At 34.8% G+C, this 18,720-nt stretch overlaps 1 long non-coding RNA gene across 1 annotated transcript; it reads left to right on the top strand.

Annotated features, from left to right (window-relative positions):
* The first annotated feature begins 11,623 nt into the window (after nt 1-11,623).
* LOC128080401 (uncharacterized) lies at nt 11,624-13,025 on the top strand. Its single transcript, XR_008206663.1, has 2 exons — nt 11,624-11,711; nt 12,403-13,025. It is a non-coding gene; the product is annotated as an uncharacterized LOC128080401 (long non-coding RNA).
* Nucleotides 13,026-18,720: the final 5,695 nt, after the last annotated feature.

Genomic DNA, 18,720 nt, shown 5'->3' with positions numbered 1-18,720 from the left:
GTGGGCCAACATAATAAGACAGGAGGCACTACTTTTGGACCAGCCCTCATAAGGTATACCATATCATCAATACATAAGTAATAAAACATTTTAATTTTTAATATTTTTCTTAAAACATTAAAAAAAGAATAGAGGAACAAAACCATAAAACTAGTGGGTTATGTGAGCTATGGAAACAATCACAGAATCACAGAATCACAGAATCACCTGGGTTGGAAGGGACCTCAAGGATCATGTAGTTCCAACCCCCCTGCCTAGCAGGGCCACCAAACATACACATTCAGATCAGGTTGCCCAGGACCCCGTCCAACCTGGCCTTGAACACGTCCAAGGACGGGGCATCCACAACCTCCCTGGGCAGCCCGTTCCAGGGCCTAACTACTCTCCTTGTGAAGAACTTACCCCTAACATCCAACCTAAATCTTTCCTCCTTCAACTTTGATCCATTTCCCCTAGTCCTGCTGTTATCAGCCCTTCTGAAGAGTTTACTCCCCTCCTGGGTGTAGGTTCCCTTCAGGTATTGATAGGCTGCAATGAGGTCGCCCCGCAGCCTTCTCTTCTCCAGGCTGAACAAGCCCAATTCCCTCAGCCTGTCCTCATAGGGGAGGTGCTCCAGCCCCCTGATCATCTTAGTCGCCCTCCTCTGGACCCTTTCCAAGATCTCTATGTCTTTCTTGTACTGAGGGCTCCACACCTGGACACAGTACTCCAGGTGGGGCCTCACAAGAGCCGAGTAGAGAGGGACAATCACCTCCCTGTCCCTGCTGACCACCCCTCTCCTGATGGAGCCCAGGATCCCATTTGCCTTTCGAGCTGCCAGAGCGCACTGCTGGCTCATGTTAAGTCTCTCGTCCATCAGGACCCCGAGGTCCTTCTCTGCCGAGCTGCTCTCAAGGCCCACTCCTCCCAGCCTGTACGGGTGCCTGGGGTTCTTCCGGCCCAAATGCAAAACCTTGCACTTTGCCGTGTTGAACCTCATTAGGTTCACCCGAGCCCAGCCCTCCGGCCTGTCGAGGTCCCTCTGCATCAGGTTGTCTTGATGGCAGTGGCTGCGATTGTTAGTGAGCTCTAGAGGTATTCATCAGAGATTTTTGATGAAATTTAACTCTTCCTGTGCTTCATCCCTGACAATAGTTGTTCACAAATGTATGCACTGCCAGAAAGCGATGACATGAATAAGGCATGATTGTGAAATGAGGGATATTTCACTCTGGTAAGATGGGATTATGAAAGTCTGGTATGGAAACACGATCAGATTTTTGAGTTGAATATCTGATAGCAACTCTATACATTCAGTTTGAAAACTTGCAGGGAATGTATTTATATCAGATGAAAATGCTATGACAAAGATAAATTGATTTTATTTTTTTTTTTGTCAGTTTTGAGTCCTAGTCTCAAACTCCTTTATCAAAATAGAAAGCAAAACTGCATATTCTTCCTTGTTCAAAACACTATGTGTAGCCAACTGTATGGGAAGTGCTGAGTCACAGCCTGAACCACTGATTGCCTGAGGAAAAGACTGAGTCAGTCGTGGGAGCGCAGGTGAAGGCAATTCACCTGTGTGACCAGAAGCCTGGCTCCACCCTTCCTAGACTCCATTTAAGGGCTGACTGAGACTAGGGGAGGTTTTCTTTCTATAGATTCCTCCTCTGTGGAGTCCTTCCTGCAAACCTAGATCTTTGGATACAGGTGAACATTTCTTCTCTGTTTGTTTCTTTTTCAGTTGTCACTATTATAATCTTTCCAGCTGTATCACCAGTATATCAGAATGAAGTTGTGATATCACTTCAATCAGCACTGCATGCAGTGCCCTCTTCATGCCCAGCTTTCAGTTGGTGTAGTGTTAACAACACACCAATGGTTTGGCTGAATGACTGGTACGCACTTGGGGCTGCTCTAAAGGGAAGCATTTACAGAATAGGGCAGGGGGTGGGCTACACTGCCAGCGAGGCTGGGCTGGGTTGGACTATAGTAATGGTCAATGTAGCGACAACTAGCAGCATAAGGAAAATGCAATAAAACTAAGCTACAGGAATGCTAACCTGACACATGTGATACACACTACCAAAAGATGAGTGAAGATAGTTAAGTGCATGGAACCTTAATTTATTTTCATTTTCAGAAACTCCAGATTCATAAATTATGATTAGGTTAACCTACCAAGTATTTATGAATATCTGGTCATCTCTCAAGCCATTTATAACTTGACCTAAACTTAAAATTCTAAAATGTGTAAATATATACTTTTTAAATGCCTTATTTATATTTAGAATTTTAATTGAAATTACTACTGATAGAGAATTTAAAGTAAAGCAGTTTTTATTTGTCCAATAAAAAAAGCAGAATAATTTCAGATTTTCTGAACTCTAGGTAGTGAGAATTAGGAAGGAAAAGTAGTCATACAGCGTAATTGCGCAATTGACTCCTTGTTCTTCTGCTGCATATTTCTTTTTTCCCCACTTATCTTTTTCTGTTATTTTAGTTCTCCATGAACATGCTTCAGGGCTTTCTTGCAGGTTAATCAGTGTAGGATATGCCTAATTGCTTTCCTTAAAAGATGGTATTTATACTAACACTGCATAAATGAAATCACTGCTGTTGTTAGATTTTCAAATCTTTAAAAATTTAGAATTAGGGAGAAGGCTACGGCAAACTGAAGATTTTCAATTTATTTGTAATTTTTCAAAATGAAGTACATTTAAATTCAGTTGAGGCATCTTAAAGGAATTAAAATATACAGAGAAACTTTTGGTTTTGTATTTTTTCCTATGTAAGTTACAAGGGCAACTTCATAGTTAGAACTGGGGAACGGACGTGAGTAAAGTTACAATTGTATTTTCTTAATTGGTCTGAGATATCTAAAATGCAAATGTTATCATAGATCAGGCTAAAGTTCTGTGATCTGACATTCTACATACTGTGTTTATTACTGCTACATGCATGGACAGAATGCATACTGTTTTCACTCTTATAAAGCATTTCATTCTTTTAATGTAAATGTATATTTTCTGTAGGAAAGATAAATGCAGCTGTGCATATTACATATTTAGAGTCATAAAGTCATTGTAAATTGGCACTGTTAAAAAGACACAATATGAACTAGAGATAGACAAAATAAAAAAAAAAAAATGAACATATTGAAATATATTTAACTCCCAAAGCATTCATAGTCACTAACCTTGAGATGCATCCTACTGAATATCACAGAGGAATTAAGTTGATCACAACTTGCCTGGAAGCAAAACAAAAAAATAAATTGCGCTTCTGGTGCAATTTCATATTAGTTAATGATAGCAATAATTGAAGTTCAAATAAATTTACTGAAATGAGAGGCAATAGAATTGGCCCATCTGTTCCACAAAGGACAGGGAACACTCAGTTTTTTTATAGCACAGATACTGACACATTGCTTGATCTCATAGGCTGTATCATTGAGGTTGTTACAGTGATGGACGGTGCATTTCTGGGGATTACAAACCATGCTCAGATTCTCAGCTTGAGGTCAAAGATCTTGGGAATTTGGTCTCCTGAGAACTGAAGTATAAAATTAAAATTTCATAAATGGAAACTATATTACAAATTGGAATAAGAATTCATGCCCGCAAATCCATTTCACACAGTATCATGCCTTTATCTTATTTTTCACAACATACTAATATTAGACATGATGAAAAGTAAATTTCAGAATGAAAGGCTGCATTGTCCAGCTGTAATAATTCTATTAGGGTTGAAAGTTATTGCAAAACTGTGAAGATCTGTTTATTAATTAAAAGCAAAGACTGGGAAACTATTCCTCACAACAATAGTCGTACCTACACATAATATCAGAGTAGTCATTATGAGATAGCTTGCAGAGCAACTTACTAAAATTGGACTGTCGATTAGATCGTAAAACTCACTTTCTTAGTGTTGAGTTACACTAAGAAAAAAAAATAGAAAAATGCTTTATACAGAAGGGTTGTTTTTGGTTTTATTGGCAGTTTTATTGTTGCATGTTTGCTTTTTTTGTCTTCTGTTTATTTGTGATGGTATTTTTCATAGCTGATCACTGTACTGCAAATAATATCTGCATAATTTGGCGAGGTGTTGGGGAGTAGGGGTGAATATATAGCTCTACATTAATAACTCCATCTTCTGTTTCTCTTGTGCATGGTCTTCAGGGGCTATGTTTCACAGCCTGAAACAATTTATTCTACTTGCAATCCTCAATTTTTCAGAAAAATTTATTTTGAAAATGTGCAGTGAATATTCTTTTTTCAGAGATGCCCTAGGGAATATAAATTTGCTACAATAGTTTTTGATTCCAGTTCCATTTCTCAGGTAGTTTATCCAGTTTTAGACTACCTGATGCAAATGTTCTCAAAATAACCTTAAGCGCTTGTTTTTTTTTTTAATAATTCTTTGATGCCTTAAAGAAAGAATAGGTCCAAAGATAGATGACAGAAGTTTAACAGAACTATGCAATAGTTTAAATTGCTGGAAATAAATGTGCAAACTGTACAGTTATTGAACAATTAACTTTTTGGACTGCATTGTGATCTACCCTCAGGGTAAAATAGACCAAAACACCTGTTAAATAGTGTAAAATCTAATTTTACTTAATGGCCTTTATTTCCCTAATTTGCTTGGGAAAAGCTGCAATCAGGAAAAATATTTTATTCCCATTGTGGAATGAAGTGCCAATTTGTTCCAGTTCCCTTCAGTCTAAATGCATATATTGCATTTAGACAAAGTGAAATTCATTTGCAGATGAACTGTGTAACTCCAGGAAGTTGTTACAGGAACTCTGACACACAGAAAAAACTTCGGTGTGTGTGTGTTCCTGGAACTCTTGATTTTATTTATTGGGGTGGATTTTAATGATTCAGGCCAATAAAAGTCACATGGATTATATTAAAATTATAGAAAGTATTAGCTGGGGTTCTAAAATATCTGAAGTGAACAGAAAAGTCTCCTGCACACAAAAGGAGAGATGTAAAGAAGATTATTTCAATTTAGACATAATTTAGTTCATAATATATCAGAAAACAACTTTTCAGTATACTCGGGCCCACCTACAGTGTTCACCTAAAAGTCTCATTAACAAGTTAATTGATCTTCCCTGATGAAATCTTAATGATCCCACCCACACAAATGTTAATGTCTATTTAACCTGAAGTAGACTAGCAAGCACAAATGTTACATTTAAAGTAAGGTGATATTAGGAAATTAAGAAAAATCAGGATCTGAATTACTTTACTGGGACATTTTGCTTTACTATTTATTTGGAAACTCTAGCAGAAAAGTGAAAAAGGGACTTCTGTGTATTCAAAGAAAAGAAAATGAAGTGGAGGCCAAAAAACAAAACAGTAAGATGATTTTTTATGCTTCTTAAAGATGTGTGCAAGATAAGTGCTTGTAAAGGATATACGTTTCATAAAAGCACTGATTCAGGGTGGCATACAAAAGATAAAAAATAAAAAGAGGCTTGATATTTAAACTAGCTCTATACCTAGAACTTGCTGGATATGTGGATGTTTGGTAGCTACTTAATGGCAATGCAAAGGGCAACATGAAAATGAAGTCATAACACCTGTGCTCACAATGTATAATGCAGGGGTAAGACGTAACTAACAAAAGTAAATTAATCACCTATAAACGACTCCCGAATCATTCATCTGTAATAACAATTAAATTTGGTTCAGGGTTTATATTTCCCCACCCAGCCACAAAGACCAATTGAGATTATTTTTCTCCTTTTTCCAAAACAATTATGTTCTATATCAGTTGAATTACAGAATTGGAAATAAACACTTATGCTCCCTAATTATGACAATCAGTTTCTAGAGAACAAAAGGTTCAGTTGCTTTTGTTTTAGTTTTATTTTATTTTTTATGTGGAATGTAACTTTGTTTATAACAATCAGCAATTAGTTCTGGCAATATCCCTGTGGCTCCCCAGCCAGCTGGAAGTAGAAACTATTAGATAGTTGGCATTTATTTTAGGGCAGCAGCTTCAGAGTACTGTACAAATAATCATTTTCATCAGTGTTATTTAGGTTTTTAACAATTTTCTTCCCAGGTTTTTCTTAGGAAATCATTTTAATTCTATGTGACTCCATTGAGAATTGAATGAGACTTGCTTGCCAGTCAGAAGGCAATGTTTTTATTAAAGGTAACATGTGTTTAGAATGGAGTTTCTGGATACTTCACAGAGTTTAATAATTATTTCCAATTAACTGCAGAAGAAAGAATTGGGAGAGGTTAGAAGTCTGACAAATTTATATAAGACTGTGAATTATACCTTCCATTTGAAAATATATCTGAATACTAGTTTGTCTTTCAACCATAAGCTTTAACTGATATCAGCTTTTAAATATCAGATGACAGTTAAAAACTATGGAGTGCAAAGTAAAAAGGTTATGATCTAATCCACATTGCAAAAAATATTAAAGAAATGAAATTTTTTTTAAAAAAAAAACAAAACCACAACACTACTATATTTTAACTGGTGTCATTATTAGCAAGCCGATATCTTTTTGGTATCACAGCAGATTCTTGGGGAAGAACTGTAGATGAAAACACAGTATGGTCTCTGGCACGGAAAATGTGATTGCTGGATATGAAGAACACCATAAGAACAAATCTGGCACTGATATGTGGACCAAGAATTGTAAGAACAGTCTAGAGAAGTATAATACTAATAGAAGAAGAGAAGTATAATACAAGGTTACAGGGAATTGAGAAAAGTCTAGAAATCATGGAGAAGTGAATGAGATAATGATAAAGAATTATTTGAATGCGTAATAAGCAGTCAACATTATATATATTTATTTAGAAACAGTACTTTCAGGAAAAGGGAGTTAATACAGTAGCCACATTTTTCTAATGAATAGAGAAGGTATTGTTTGTGGGTGAAACTGGAAAGCAACTTCAGGGTGGAAGGTATGGGGAATACTCACTGTGTACTTAAGTCAGTTTTAGCTATGCACATGAAGTTATACTCACAGAAAGAGCAAAGCTTGAATTGAACAGAATGCTGTAGATTCTTGAGGTATCAGCTTGCAATATAGCAGATAGAAGGAAAGAGGAAGAATAAAACATATTGAAAACTATCCAACAGCAGAGGAGATGCATCTAAATCAACAGAAATAATCTAATCAATGTATTGGAAGCTGCACTGGCTCTGGAGGTGTTCAAGAAACATTTGGATGTTGTGTTGAGGGACATGATTTAGAGAAAACTATTGGTGATTTGTGCATGGTTGGACTGAATGATCTTGTAGGTCTTTTCCAACCTTGGTGATTCTATGATTCTATAAAGAGTGTTACATTGTAATACTACTATTCTACTCTAGGTACCTGATTTCTTACCATTATGTTGTGATATTTCCCTTTGAGAATATACAATCTCCAGAAACTACCTGATCAGTTGGGATCTGTAATGAATCTAAGTATGCTACATGACAACATAGACAACCCACCTAATGTACTCAGATTGCTACAATTATGTTGTGTTCTTTCCCTTTCTGATGGCAAAACACTGCTGTTCCACTGGCAGTTCACACTGATTATCTTGCACTTTTTGTAAAAAATCTGATTCATACACTGAAGACTGCTTTTTTAACATCCAGAGGGATCAAATTTTTGAAGTGCTTGGATAACATCAGAACTCAGTGTTCTTTTTAAAACACTGAATTAATTTTAAAACTATATGAAGACCAGAACTGGGAGTTGGGCAGCTACATATATTTATCAATTTCTGGTCCTCATGGACATTCAGTGGTATTTAACTTCTATATGGAATTAAGATGCTAAGACATATAGATATCTTTAAAAGTTTGGCCCATATGCAGGATACATGGCTTACCAAAGCACTGTGTTCAGTTTTGGGCCCCTCAATACAAGAAAGACATTGAGGCATTGGAATGTGTACAGAGAAGGGCAACAAAACTGGTGAGGGGTCTGGAACACAAGTCTTATGACTAATGCTTGAGGGAGTTGCAACTGTTTAGTCTGGAGAAGAGGAGGCTGAGCAGAGATCTCATTGCATTCTACAACTTCCTGAAGGGAGGTTGTGGTGAGGAAGGTTTTGGCTTCTTCTCCCAGGCAACAAAAAAGACTTGAGGAAATGGCCGTAAGTTGTGCTAGAGGAAATTTAGATTAGATATAAAGAAAAAAATTTTATCTCATACAGTGGTCAGGAGTTGGAATGGCCTGTCCAGGGAGATGGAGGAGTTGCCACCCCTCGCAGTGCTCAAGAGGCATCTGGATGAGGAGCTACGAGGTATGGTTTAGTAGCTTGTCATAGCAATGGGGATGGTAGGATGGCTGCCCTAGATGATCTTGTAGGTCTTTTCCAACCTTGTGATTCTGTGATTCTTTAATATGACTTGTTGCAAGTCAATTATGATTCATCCACAGATAACTAAAGTGTTGTCTCAAAACCATCATTCTGCCATTTCTCATCAGACAGGCCCTTCACTGTAAAAAAAAAAAAAAAAAAAAAAAAAGTATATTAACAATGCCAGAAACGTGAGGCCAATCAAAATTAGTAATAGAACAAAGGAACTAGACAAAAATTTAACTTCTAGAAATCATTTAACTGTCCAGATGTTTTGCCACAGGTAATAGTCATTTGGATTTTGCAGAAATGGCCAAAAAAATTGTCTGGGAAAATATAGGAAGCACTTTTTAAACATTTGTTTCAAGACATGTCTCAAGCTGAGATCCATTGTTCTATTCTATTGCTGTTCTTCTGTATTTGCTTTTTGTTGTGGCTTTTTTGAATTGTGTTTTCTGTTTATCTCCTTTTCTAAAATGCAGATATATTTCTTTAAAAAGCAGAAAACATTTTTTTCTCTTACCAAGTCTTTATTTTGTATTATACTTGCACTTGTTCTGGTTTTTTTCCTTTTCTCTTTCAGGGTATCTCTAACATTTGTAGTTTTTTAAATCTTTCTGTTGTTACGTCTACTTCCTTGACTCACATATACAGTTTATGATAGACAGAAAAACACAATTTTAGCAAAGTTCAAGTACAAAATCAATGAATATGTATAGTAAAAGGAAGTCATGATTTCTAATATCTTTTCCCCTCAACAAAAACTACTGCAAAGATGCGGATATTGCACAGCTCAGTACAAGTTAGAAATATGTATTTCACATTTACTTCAAACCTGATATTCAATAGAAAAGGGGACTAGACTTGTCCTATGTAGCAAGACATATTCTCTTGTCACTAGCACAGTGTGATGTGAGTGGCATCCAAGCACACACACACAAAAAAAAATAAAATCAAAAGAATATACTGTTTTAAACACCCTTTCAAAAGTAAATAAATAAGGTCTGAGATCTTGGATGAGTTGCAGGAAATATGGACATACATTTATTCTGCAGGGTAAGTAGATTTGATAAGAGGACTCATCAATAATCACAGTGATAAAAGCCATATTTTCTTCTGTAGATGATACACATACATTTAAATTACAAGTTTATACACAGCTTTCTGAATTTCCATAGATGTTGAAAATTACTGAATAGTTAGAATAATGGTTGAATAGACCCTATGGGTTTTAGAAATGACTAGCACAATGTATCAAAAGCAAATAATTATTAATTATTTGTAATTATTATAAAGTATAAATTTATTATATATTAATTATTTATATTCATTATAAACCAATTTGTTCATAACAACAATAGAGAAAGAAAGAAACTAAAAAAGGGAGCTTGGGATGATGTACATATTGGAAAAAACATTCTTGGTTTTCTTTAACAATAGGAGAGAATGAATTTTACTTCTAGTAAAGTACTGGGTAAAAGCTGACAGGAATAAATTTGACATCTGGCAGCAAAAGCATCTGCTGAGATGTACTTAGGGTTTTATAAATGTCTTGTGGTAAAACTTTTCTATCACAGACTAACATAATAAAACACAAAACTAGACTTCTGGCATTAAAGCTAATTACAAAGAGGATGAAGTCTGGGAAAAAGACACAGATGAGATCAACTGCCTGGTGATAAACATTGTAAATATCTAAGGAATCTAAAAAGTACAAGTAAGTAATATAATAACAAAAGCTCACAATCAAATAATTTTCATAAAGAAAAACCTGTGACATCTCTCAAGTTTGTATAAAATATCAATCCATGCTAGTCTGTAGTAACTACAGAGCATAGTATTACTTTAGCCTTTGATCTCATCTCATAGTGGACAGCTATATAGAAACACTTTGATTTAAATAGTGAATACTCTTCCTGAAAACAATTCAAAGGGCCATCTGGATGTTCTCTAATAGAGTAGAGTGGAGTGAGCACTGTGAGAAACATACCTGAATGTGAAAGGACTTAAATTATTAAAGACTAAAGTCCACCTTCTGAAAGATAGTGAGGAAAATACTGCAATGTTTTCCTTTTCAAAATCTCCCCTGAATTGAACACCCTTGTTGCCACCCTGTTCTGAGAACAAATGCTAGCTTGTAACACACTCATTTTAAAAAGCTTTTCAGCTTCAGTGCAATCTTCCTGGCAGACCGAAGAAGATAAAGCTCTCCATTTATGTTCATAAGTCTCAGAGGTTCTCTTATACTTTGCTAATAATAATATTTACTGTGGGACGTTACAGATTCATTTCTTGTGATTCTTCTGAAAGGGAAAAATGCACCCCAGGCTTATGTCATTGTCCTAATAATAGTTCAGAATTGTTATTAGGAAAGCATTAAATTGTGATTACAGCCTGTGCTAACTGATAACAAAAATAAATCTAAATTCAAGCCAGAGAATGAACTCAACAATGCAACTCATTTTTGAAATTATTTCTAAATCTGACAGTTGAAGTCTCAGTCTTAGTATTACTGACTGGGGAGTTTAATGTTAAAACAGAAGCCCGTTCCACAGCTACATCTTTCATACACAACGCTAAAACTTGAATAGACAGCTGGAAGAGAAGCAGACTTAAAGCTCTTTGGGTCAGCCACAGAGAAAAATGCATCCTGACTCAAATCATTAGCACTTAGATATATTAGTTTATTGTACAAAATACTTATATATTTAGTTAGTGTAGAAACTTTTATTGGAAGCACATGATCTCATGAGTACTTTCTTGGAAGGAATATAAGTAAACAAATAAGTTAAAATTCAGCATTTTAACTATTGCTCAGTCTATAGCAATATGAAAGAAGCAAGTAACTAAATCCCTGCATACAAAGCATAGCCAAAGAAGGAATGTTAACCATTTGTCTTTGCTATTAATTTCTAAAGCTACTGCTGTTTCAGGAGATAATTTTAGAAAGCTGTTTAAAGAAGCTGCACTAGTTTTTCTTCATTTCCTGATCTAAACAGTTTTTTAGACAAAATATGCAAAAAAAGATAGATCAAATCAGATCAAAATTGAGACAGTTTCTTATCAACTTCTTATTTTCTACTTGTAACATTAAACCTCTCTTCACCATATATTAATTCTCAATCTCTCTCCACCTAGTCCACATGGGCTTAGAAGTTCAGAAGTGTATGGGAGCTATTGAATCACGACCTGAATCTCTGATTGATCAGCTGAGGTAAGCAATGAGTCAGCTGTGGGAGCACAGGTGAAAGCAATTCACCTGTGTGACTGGAAGGTGTAGAGCCTGGCTTCACCTCTTCTACACAACATTTAAGGATTGACTGCCACTGAGGAAGGATTTCTCTGGAGATTGCTCCTCTTGGAGTCTTTTTCTGTGAGCCCAGGATGTGGGTAAGCTTTTCCATTCATTTCTGATTATCCTTTTACAATGTAGTAATCTTCCTAGCTATATGCTCTCTAAACACAGCCTAACTTCTCTCTATGCTTGTTGATTATTCATCTATATACATGTTGATTATACAAGAAGCAAGGAAGAACATATATTTTTAAAAACAGACTTGTAACAATCTTTAATCTGAGGAGAAAACCTTAGAAAAATGAGCACTCTGATGCTGGCTGAGTATGAGAGGAACATGAATGAGGGTTTTCCATTTAGGGCAGAATTTGTTAAAAAGCAGTAGACATTTCTCTAGCTACTGAGGTCAGGTCTCTCTTAGTTTGTTTATTCTCTTGTTTGATCTCCCAGATTATATTTATTATTGATTTGAAATATAATATTTTTAATGACAAATAAATCATTGCTATCCTAAAGTCAACAGCAGACAGAAATGAACAAGTACAATACAATGAATATATGAATAACAATTGGAGGCCTTATGTACATAGATTCTCTTACAAACTGAAGCTCAGAAAATGTGTGATATAATGTCAAATATTTCCTAGAATGGCTGAGCCATTTCAGCAGCAATTACCACAATTATTTCTAAGTACTGAATTAGTGAAAATGGAAGAACTGCCTCAGGTCTTGATTTAAAGTTTCTGCGTTTGCATGAACATATGTTGACATGTTAATTTTTTTCAGCAGGTTGAGTCTCAGCATCTTAGTGAAATTTTAGACTGGAAATTGAAGCTAATTATACATGGTTTTGTTTTGTTTTATTCCTGTAGAACCTACATTTAATATACTTTATCAAAATTCCTTTTTATTGCCCCTTAAGATATAATATTTATGAATTAATGTGCTTTAAGATAAAACTAATAGGATTTAGCCTTAAGATTTTATATTCCATTGTTATTTTAATTCATTCTTACTGAATTTTTGAAGATCTGTCTTTTCACTGTGCCATTTGTTGCAATTGTATTACCATTAGTCTTTGAAATTGAATTCATATTTTGCTTGTCTTTCTGGGTAGGTAGTATTTGATTATTTTCCAGTATGTGTACACCTAAATAGTTTAAGTAGGTTTTCTCATCAATTTTCAGCTTTCATTATATTTCATGGTATCAACAGATTTAGAAGTTCTAATAGATTATTTCTGGTGCAATAAGTCTTAAAAATGAGAATTATTTATAACTTGAAGTCTGTTTGTATTTATCAGTATATACAAAGATTTTTAGGCAGACTATTACAAATACATGGTTTTAAAATTTACCAACCAGATAAAAAATATATATATATATATAAATAGTTACTGAGTTATTTTTCACTGAATTTATCTTAAAAGTTTATGGATATGCTCCAAATATTTGAAGAAATTTCTCTGGTAATATAATTTCACAATAAGCAATACATTAAGTGTTGTCATAAACCAATCAGGACCACAACATGAATATGGAGGAAAAATGATTTGACTGAAATATTTCAAGTTTGTGTTTTTATGTAGAATACTTCCATTAGAGGATAACACTAAAGTATTTGGTAATGGACTTGTACACAAAGTCACCTTATCTTAGCCAAAGCTCAAAATGATTCTGAAAGCGGAGATTTGAATGACAAATCTCCTTCTCCTAATCACTATTGTACATAAAAAGCAAATAAATAAATGAGGAAAAAAAACACAACAACAAATGAACAGGGGCTGAAGGGAGTACTCTGACCTCAGTCTGGCTGAAGTTATCCCAAAATAAACCAGAAAGTTAAAATGCCACACATGCAAGTGATATCCACACATTTAAGTCATAGATGTCACTTCGCAAATGTCAGTGATTCTTGGCCAGGCATAAATCCTTTTAAAAAGGTTATTGGAGGTCATTTTTCCTTCTGATCAGAACTTTTTTTTTTTTAGCATCACATCCACTCAGTGGACAAGGCAATTCAATCTCCTTAGGCTCAGCTGATGCTTTACAGCCCCTCGTTAGTAAGGAATCCTATTTGCCAATTCTATCCCATCTCTCCCAAATCCTGATGAAGTCTGTATGTATGAAGTCTCATGGGTATAAGCTGTCTCTGTATTCCAATACCTCTTATGGTAAGTCACAGCTTTTGGGTGAAATTAACTCTAGTAGTATCAAACTTCATGACAAACACTTCTTCACTAGGAGCTAGAAAGTGTACCTTTTCCCTTCTTCAGACATGCATGGTTTCATAATCTTCTGATTTCTGAAAGTGTATGTTTTTATGTCCATTTGGAATAAGAATTTACCTCTTTTTCTATTGTTTCCATACATCGCTTTGAATACACAATCAGTTGGGAAGAGTTTCCATTAATATAGAGATATTAGATATTATTTGATTAAAAAGAATGTTTTAGGTTTTATGTTACTAAAATGAAGGGATTTTAGTGCATAACAGCTGAAGATATAATGAGCATTTTGGGCTACAAAGAAATATGTGACTGGAATTATTAGTGTGAGTTGTACAAAGGAAATATGTTAAATGAATAATTCTAAAACTGTTCCCACATAGGTCAAGAGTGATTCCACATTTGCAATTTCTGATATGAGTTTTGTATTTGATTTTGTGTTATGTTAGCTGGCATTAAGACAGTGGTTTCTTTGTACTCAAGTTGGATAGAAAGTTCAAAGATGTCTTTAATATGAGAACACTGTCTCTGTGTAATGGAATAAGAAACAAGATTCTAAATAATTTCTGGTGTGCTTTGGTAATTTTTCCAGGAGTAGGAAAAAAAGTGATATTTAGTAACAAATTTTAAATGTGGTTTTATTTTTTTCAGCTACTTATTGGGAACATCAATTCATTTTTTTGTAGCATGTATATTGTGTTAAACTTTGATTATAAAAAGCTTTTTGAACTTGCAGTGGATTTTATTGTAAAAAAAGAGTATGATCCCATGGAACAAGTACAAGCATTCTTACATTTAGAGACATACGGATATAAAAGACTATATAAGGTCTTGTTTCAACTAATATCATAGATTTCAAAGCAAGACTACTGTATCCTCCTTATTGCAATGGATTTTTAAGTAAATCAATTCCCTGCCTGAGCTCTTACATGATTAAGAAAAAACAGAAGAATTCCAGTAGGAGGGGGTATGTGCCAAACAAACTTGGTGTTGGGAGATCTAAATCGAGTCTGTTAGTGGGAGAGCCTGTCTTCCTGGCTAGAAGGCTAGAAATGCCATGCTAAAAATATATTTTTTGCTACAATGTTATAACTTAAAAGAGATGGAAAGAGTTTAAGTGTTCATTAGGACAAGGCTCTCAGAAATAGCCTGAGTTCTGGGTGGTCCTGTGTGGATCCAGGAATTTGGACTTGATGCCCGTGGATGCCTTTTGGCTTGAGATATTCTATGCTTCTATGATTTTATGAAAACTCTATTTTTCCATCTTTGTGATAAGGTTCCATAGTAAGTATACTAAGCATGAAATTACACAAGCAAAGATAATTTACTTCATGCAATTCCCAGGATTTTTTGCTTTTCAGATGCTACCTGTGTAACTGTAAATAGACATCTAACTTATAGTCTGAAAACTAGACATAAGTTGCTCTGAAAGTCTTTGCTTGTGAAGTATGCTCTAGTAACACTGAAATGGGGCAGTACTTTATTTCACTTTTTTGAACAGTACTGTGGCTTCTAGAAATGAAGCATCAGTCTTTCAGAGCTGAAAAGCATAATTCAAACATTCTTTACTGTAACAGATTATCACAAAAACTGCTATGTCCTTTATCAGTAAACTAACACAAGGCAAAAGAATGACATCAGATGACAGAATATATAGATGATAATTCTAATGAGCAAGCAGAGCACTCATGATAAACAGGGTTAAAAAAAACGGGCTGAGGACAACACAGATATACTCGTGTCATCAGTCTTGTTCTTAATTTATCAGAATTAGGCAGACTATTTGCCATACAAAACTGAAATTATCGTTCAATCTCATCCCTCCATTTAAAGTACCAATGAAAATAGCTCCTAAATGCAAGACTGTGAAGACCAATGATACAATAAGCAGAATAAATCATCTATTGATAAATCTCTCAGTCTACAGAAAGCTTCATTTGACTGTACATTGAAAACTGTATAATTTGTTTTTCCTTAAAAAGAAATGCTCATATGTTATGAATCTTTTGTTAGGTATCAAAATAAAGTTAAAAAAACAACAACAACAATATTATACAATGTTATAAAAAAAAAATAGTTGATCAAATTAAATAACAATTCTGCCCCTACACACATATTCACTGTACTGTACTCAGTACAGACTCATACAAGCTCACAAATACGCAATATACAGAACCTGCCGTAACTGTCTAACAATAGTGCTCTTAAAACATGTATTTAGATAAAGAATACAAGGCCAAAATTTGTGCACTAAATTTTTAAAGTGAAATATTTTTTCTACATTTTACTCATACTGGAGATTACTGGTTTTCTATGGAGTAAAGATTATTAAATGTAAAGAATAATGCAGAAATACATTCCATCTTGATAATTGGAAAGCAGTTATTTAAGTTTAAAGTGAAAGGCTAAGACTTCCACCCTTCAGTGGCTCCGTCACAACCAGTGCCTTTTCCCCTGAGTTTGGCAGTGCTTTTGTTACTGTTCTGTTATTCTGAGGCATGAAGACAGCAGCAGTTTACATTCAGTATGAAGTTCACATCTGCAGAAAAATGTATAATGTGCCATCCAGGAGTGGGTGGTAATTAACATAACTGGATAGGGTTAATCTGTATGTATCAGGAAATTATTTTTTAATGGAGACTTAGAGGCTACAGTAGGCCTACCTGCCTGTACTGTTCTGGCTTTTCTTTCTTTTTTTACACTTCAATTTATTTTATTTGAAATTAGATTTCTGTGAAGGTATTGTTGTGGTGACTATTCTCTTTTAGCACTGGAGAGCTTTCTTCCACTCCCCAGTAAAGTGCATTCATTATATTCTTTTCACTTTAAAAGACCATATCCTCCAAGCAGAGCACACAGTAGTGAGCATATATTCCATTGTCCTGCCTGGCTGTAAAGGCACACTGCTGAACACCAGGCCTATCTGCTGCCCTACAGGATCCCCAGATCCTTCTCCACATAGCTCCTCTCCAGCAGGTCAGCCCTCAACCTGTAATGTTACATGTAGTTATTCCTCAGGTGCAAGACTGTGCACTTGCTCTTGCTGAACCTCATTAGTTTCCTTTCTGCCCAATTCCGTAACCTGTTCAGGTCTCGCTGAATGGCATCTCAACCTTCTGGTATGTCAACCACTCCTCCCAGCTTTGTAACATCATAGCTTGGTAATAAATACTTTGTTTCTTAAAAGTTCCGTGGGAAGGACAACAGAGAAGCATTTCTGGGAATCCAACTCAAGCATGAGTCTTAAGGTAACTTGAATAAAACAAGTTAATGTTTTTTTTTCCGGAGTTATCAGTCAGAAGTTCCATCAGCATGGCCAGAAGTCTTATGAAACTGACATCTAAAGCTGAATCAGACAATTCCTGAGGCTGCAATTTAATGTTGTAGTTGATATACTACTATCTCTTCTTCTGTAGATCTATCAGATCTCAGGTTTACGTTGAGTCAGTCTATTCAAGATGAGAAAATGATGATTTGATCACTACTCTCTTGATGAAATCAGCTTCACAAATGAAGTTTTGATTCACTGAACAAATAAAACAAACAGTAAAGCAGAATATTCCCATTTATTTCTCCAAGATGCTTTTAGGTATCATGTGCACTTTAGCTTCTTTTTTTACCTTAAAGCAAAACTATATTTTCTTCTTTGATATGTGCATTGTTCTGCAAAAGCTACATCCACTCAGGGCTGCACATTTTGCACTTTTATTTTCCAGGCTGTTTTCTTTATGGTCAGGTACAACTACTGTGGCAGATTATAAGCAAAAATCTTGTTGTTATTTAATTTAGTGCATGGCTATACAAGCATGACTAAGTAGGAGAATGCATCTTAGGTCTGATGTTTAACTGGTACTTTTTGATTTTAATACTTCAGGCAGAATACTGGCCCTAAAAGCATCTTCTCTCCCTATGCAAACTCTTTTTGGGTGGAGCTGTGCAATTTGGGTGGACTTGATGGTTTAAAATATATTCTTACTTATCCTGTCTTAAATAAAAAGTGATGTTTAAAGCGGTCAGTCTGAGTGAATTCTAACCTAAGCATAGATGGATGAGAAATTATTTGGTAACAGCTCATTAATATTCAACAGTATTTTCTTGTACCCAAGTTGGCACTCAGTTTCTTCCTAAGTGAATTTTTTTGTCTTTGTCAAGATACTTTTCTTGCATTCTCAAAATCAGTAGCCTGAGGATCACTACTGCACTAACATCCTTTAATTTATATTGGAGATGTAAACCTAACTTCAGTAAGACATTTCACGTTTGTTTTCATTTTATGTATGTATATAAATATTCTGATAACTTGTATAAATTTCAACTCATTAAACCATAAGAATAAAAAAGCTAACATTTTTCCCTAACAACAAAGTATGGTCTTAACTATTTTTGTAGCTGCCAGATACTTCAGCTTCACTTAGGTACTCAGTCACTTACAAAAGCCATCTTTTTCTTTGAGTACTATGTGTCCTTGAACTCAGTATTTTAAATTATAATTTTCTTTGGAGGAATTCAGTTAGCAGGTTTGATTGCTGACAGAAGTTGGAAAATACGTTTTTTTAATAAAAAAAAGTGAATCAGCTTAAATTAACAAAATTTAAGCAGAAAGATAATATATAAAGAGCAGTAAAGCAAGTTTACTATTCCAAGCTTCTCACTAAATGGACATCTTGTTTTTCAAATGATTATTGAAGAGCAGAAGTATCATCTTTATTAGAATAATATAAATCAATGCAGTAAAAAATTAAACCTTAACAGTTTGCTCATTCAGATTATTTCCTCAAACTTAAACTTTTAAAAATCAGCATCTCCCAAGTCTAGATTAATGCCATTCACTGTAACTAGTAAATATTAAGAGTTGTATGCACATTCTTTAAAATATG

The sequence above is a fragment of the Tympanuchus pallidicinctus genome, unplaced genomic scaffold (genome assembly GCF_026119805.1).
Source record: "Tympanuchus pallidicinctus isolate F22 unplaced genomic scaffold, pur_lepc_1.0 scaffold2, whole genome shotgun sequence".
NCBI classification, from domain to species: domain Eukaryota; kingdom Metazoa; phylum Chordata; class Aves; order Galliformes; family Phasianidae; genus Tympanuchus; species Tympanuchus pallidicinctus.
Note: the sequence above shows the minus strand (reverse complement) of the source record. Positions and strands in the feature narration are given on the sequence as shown.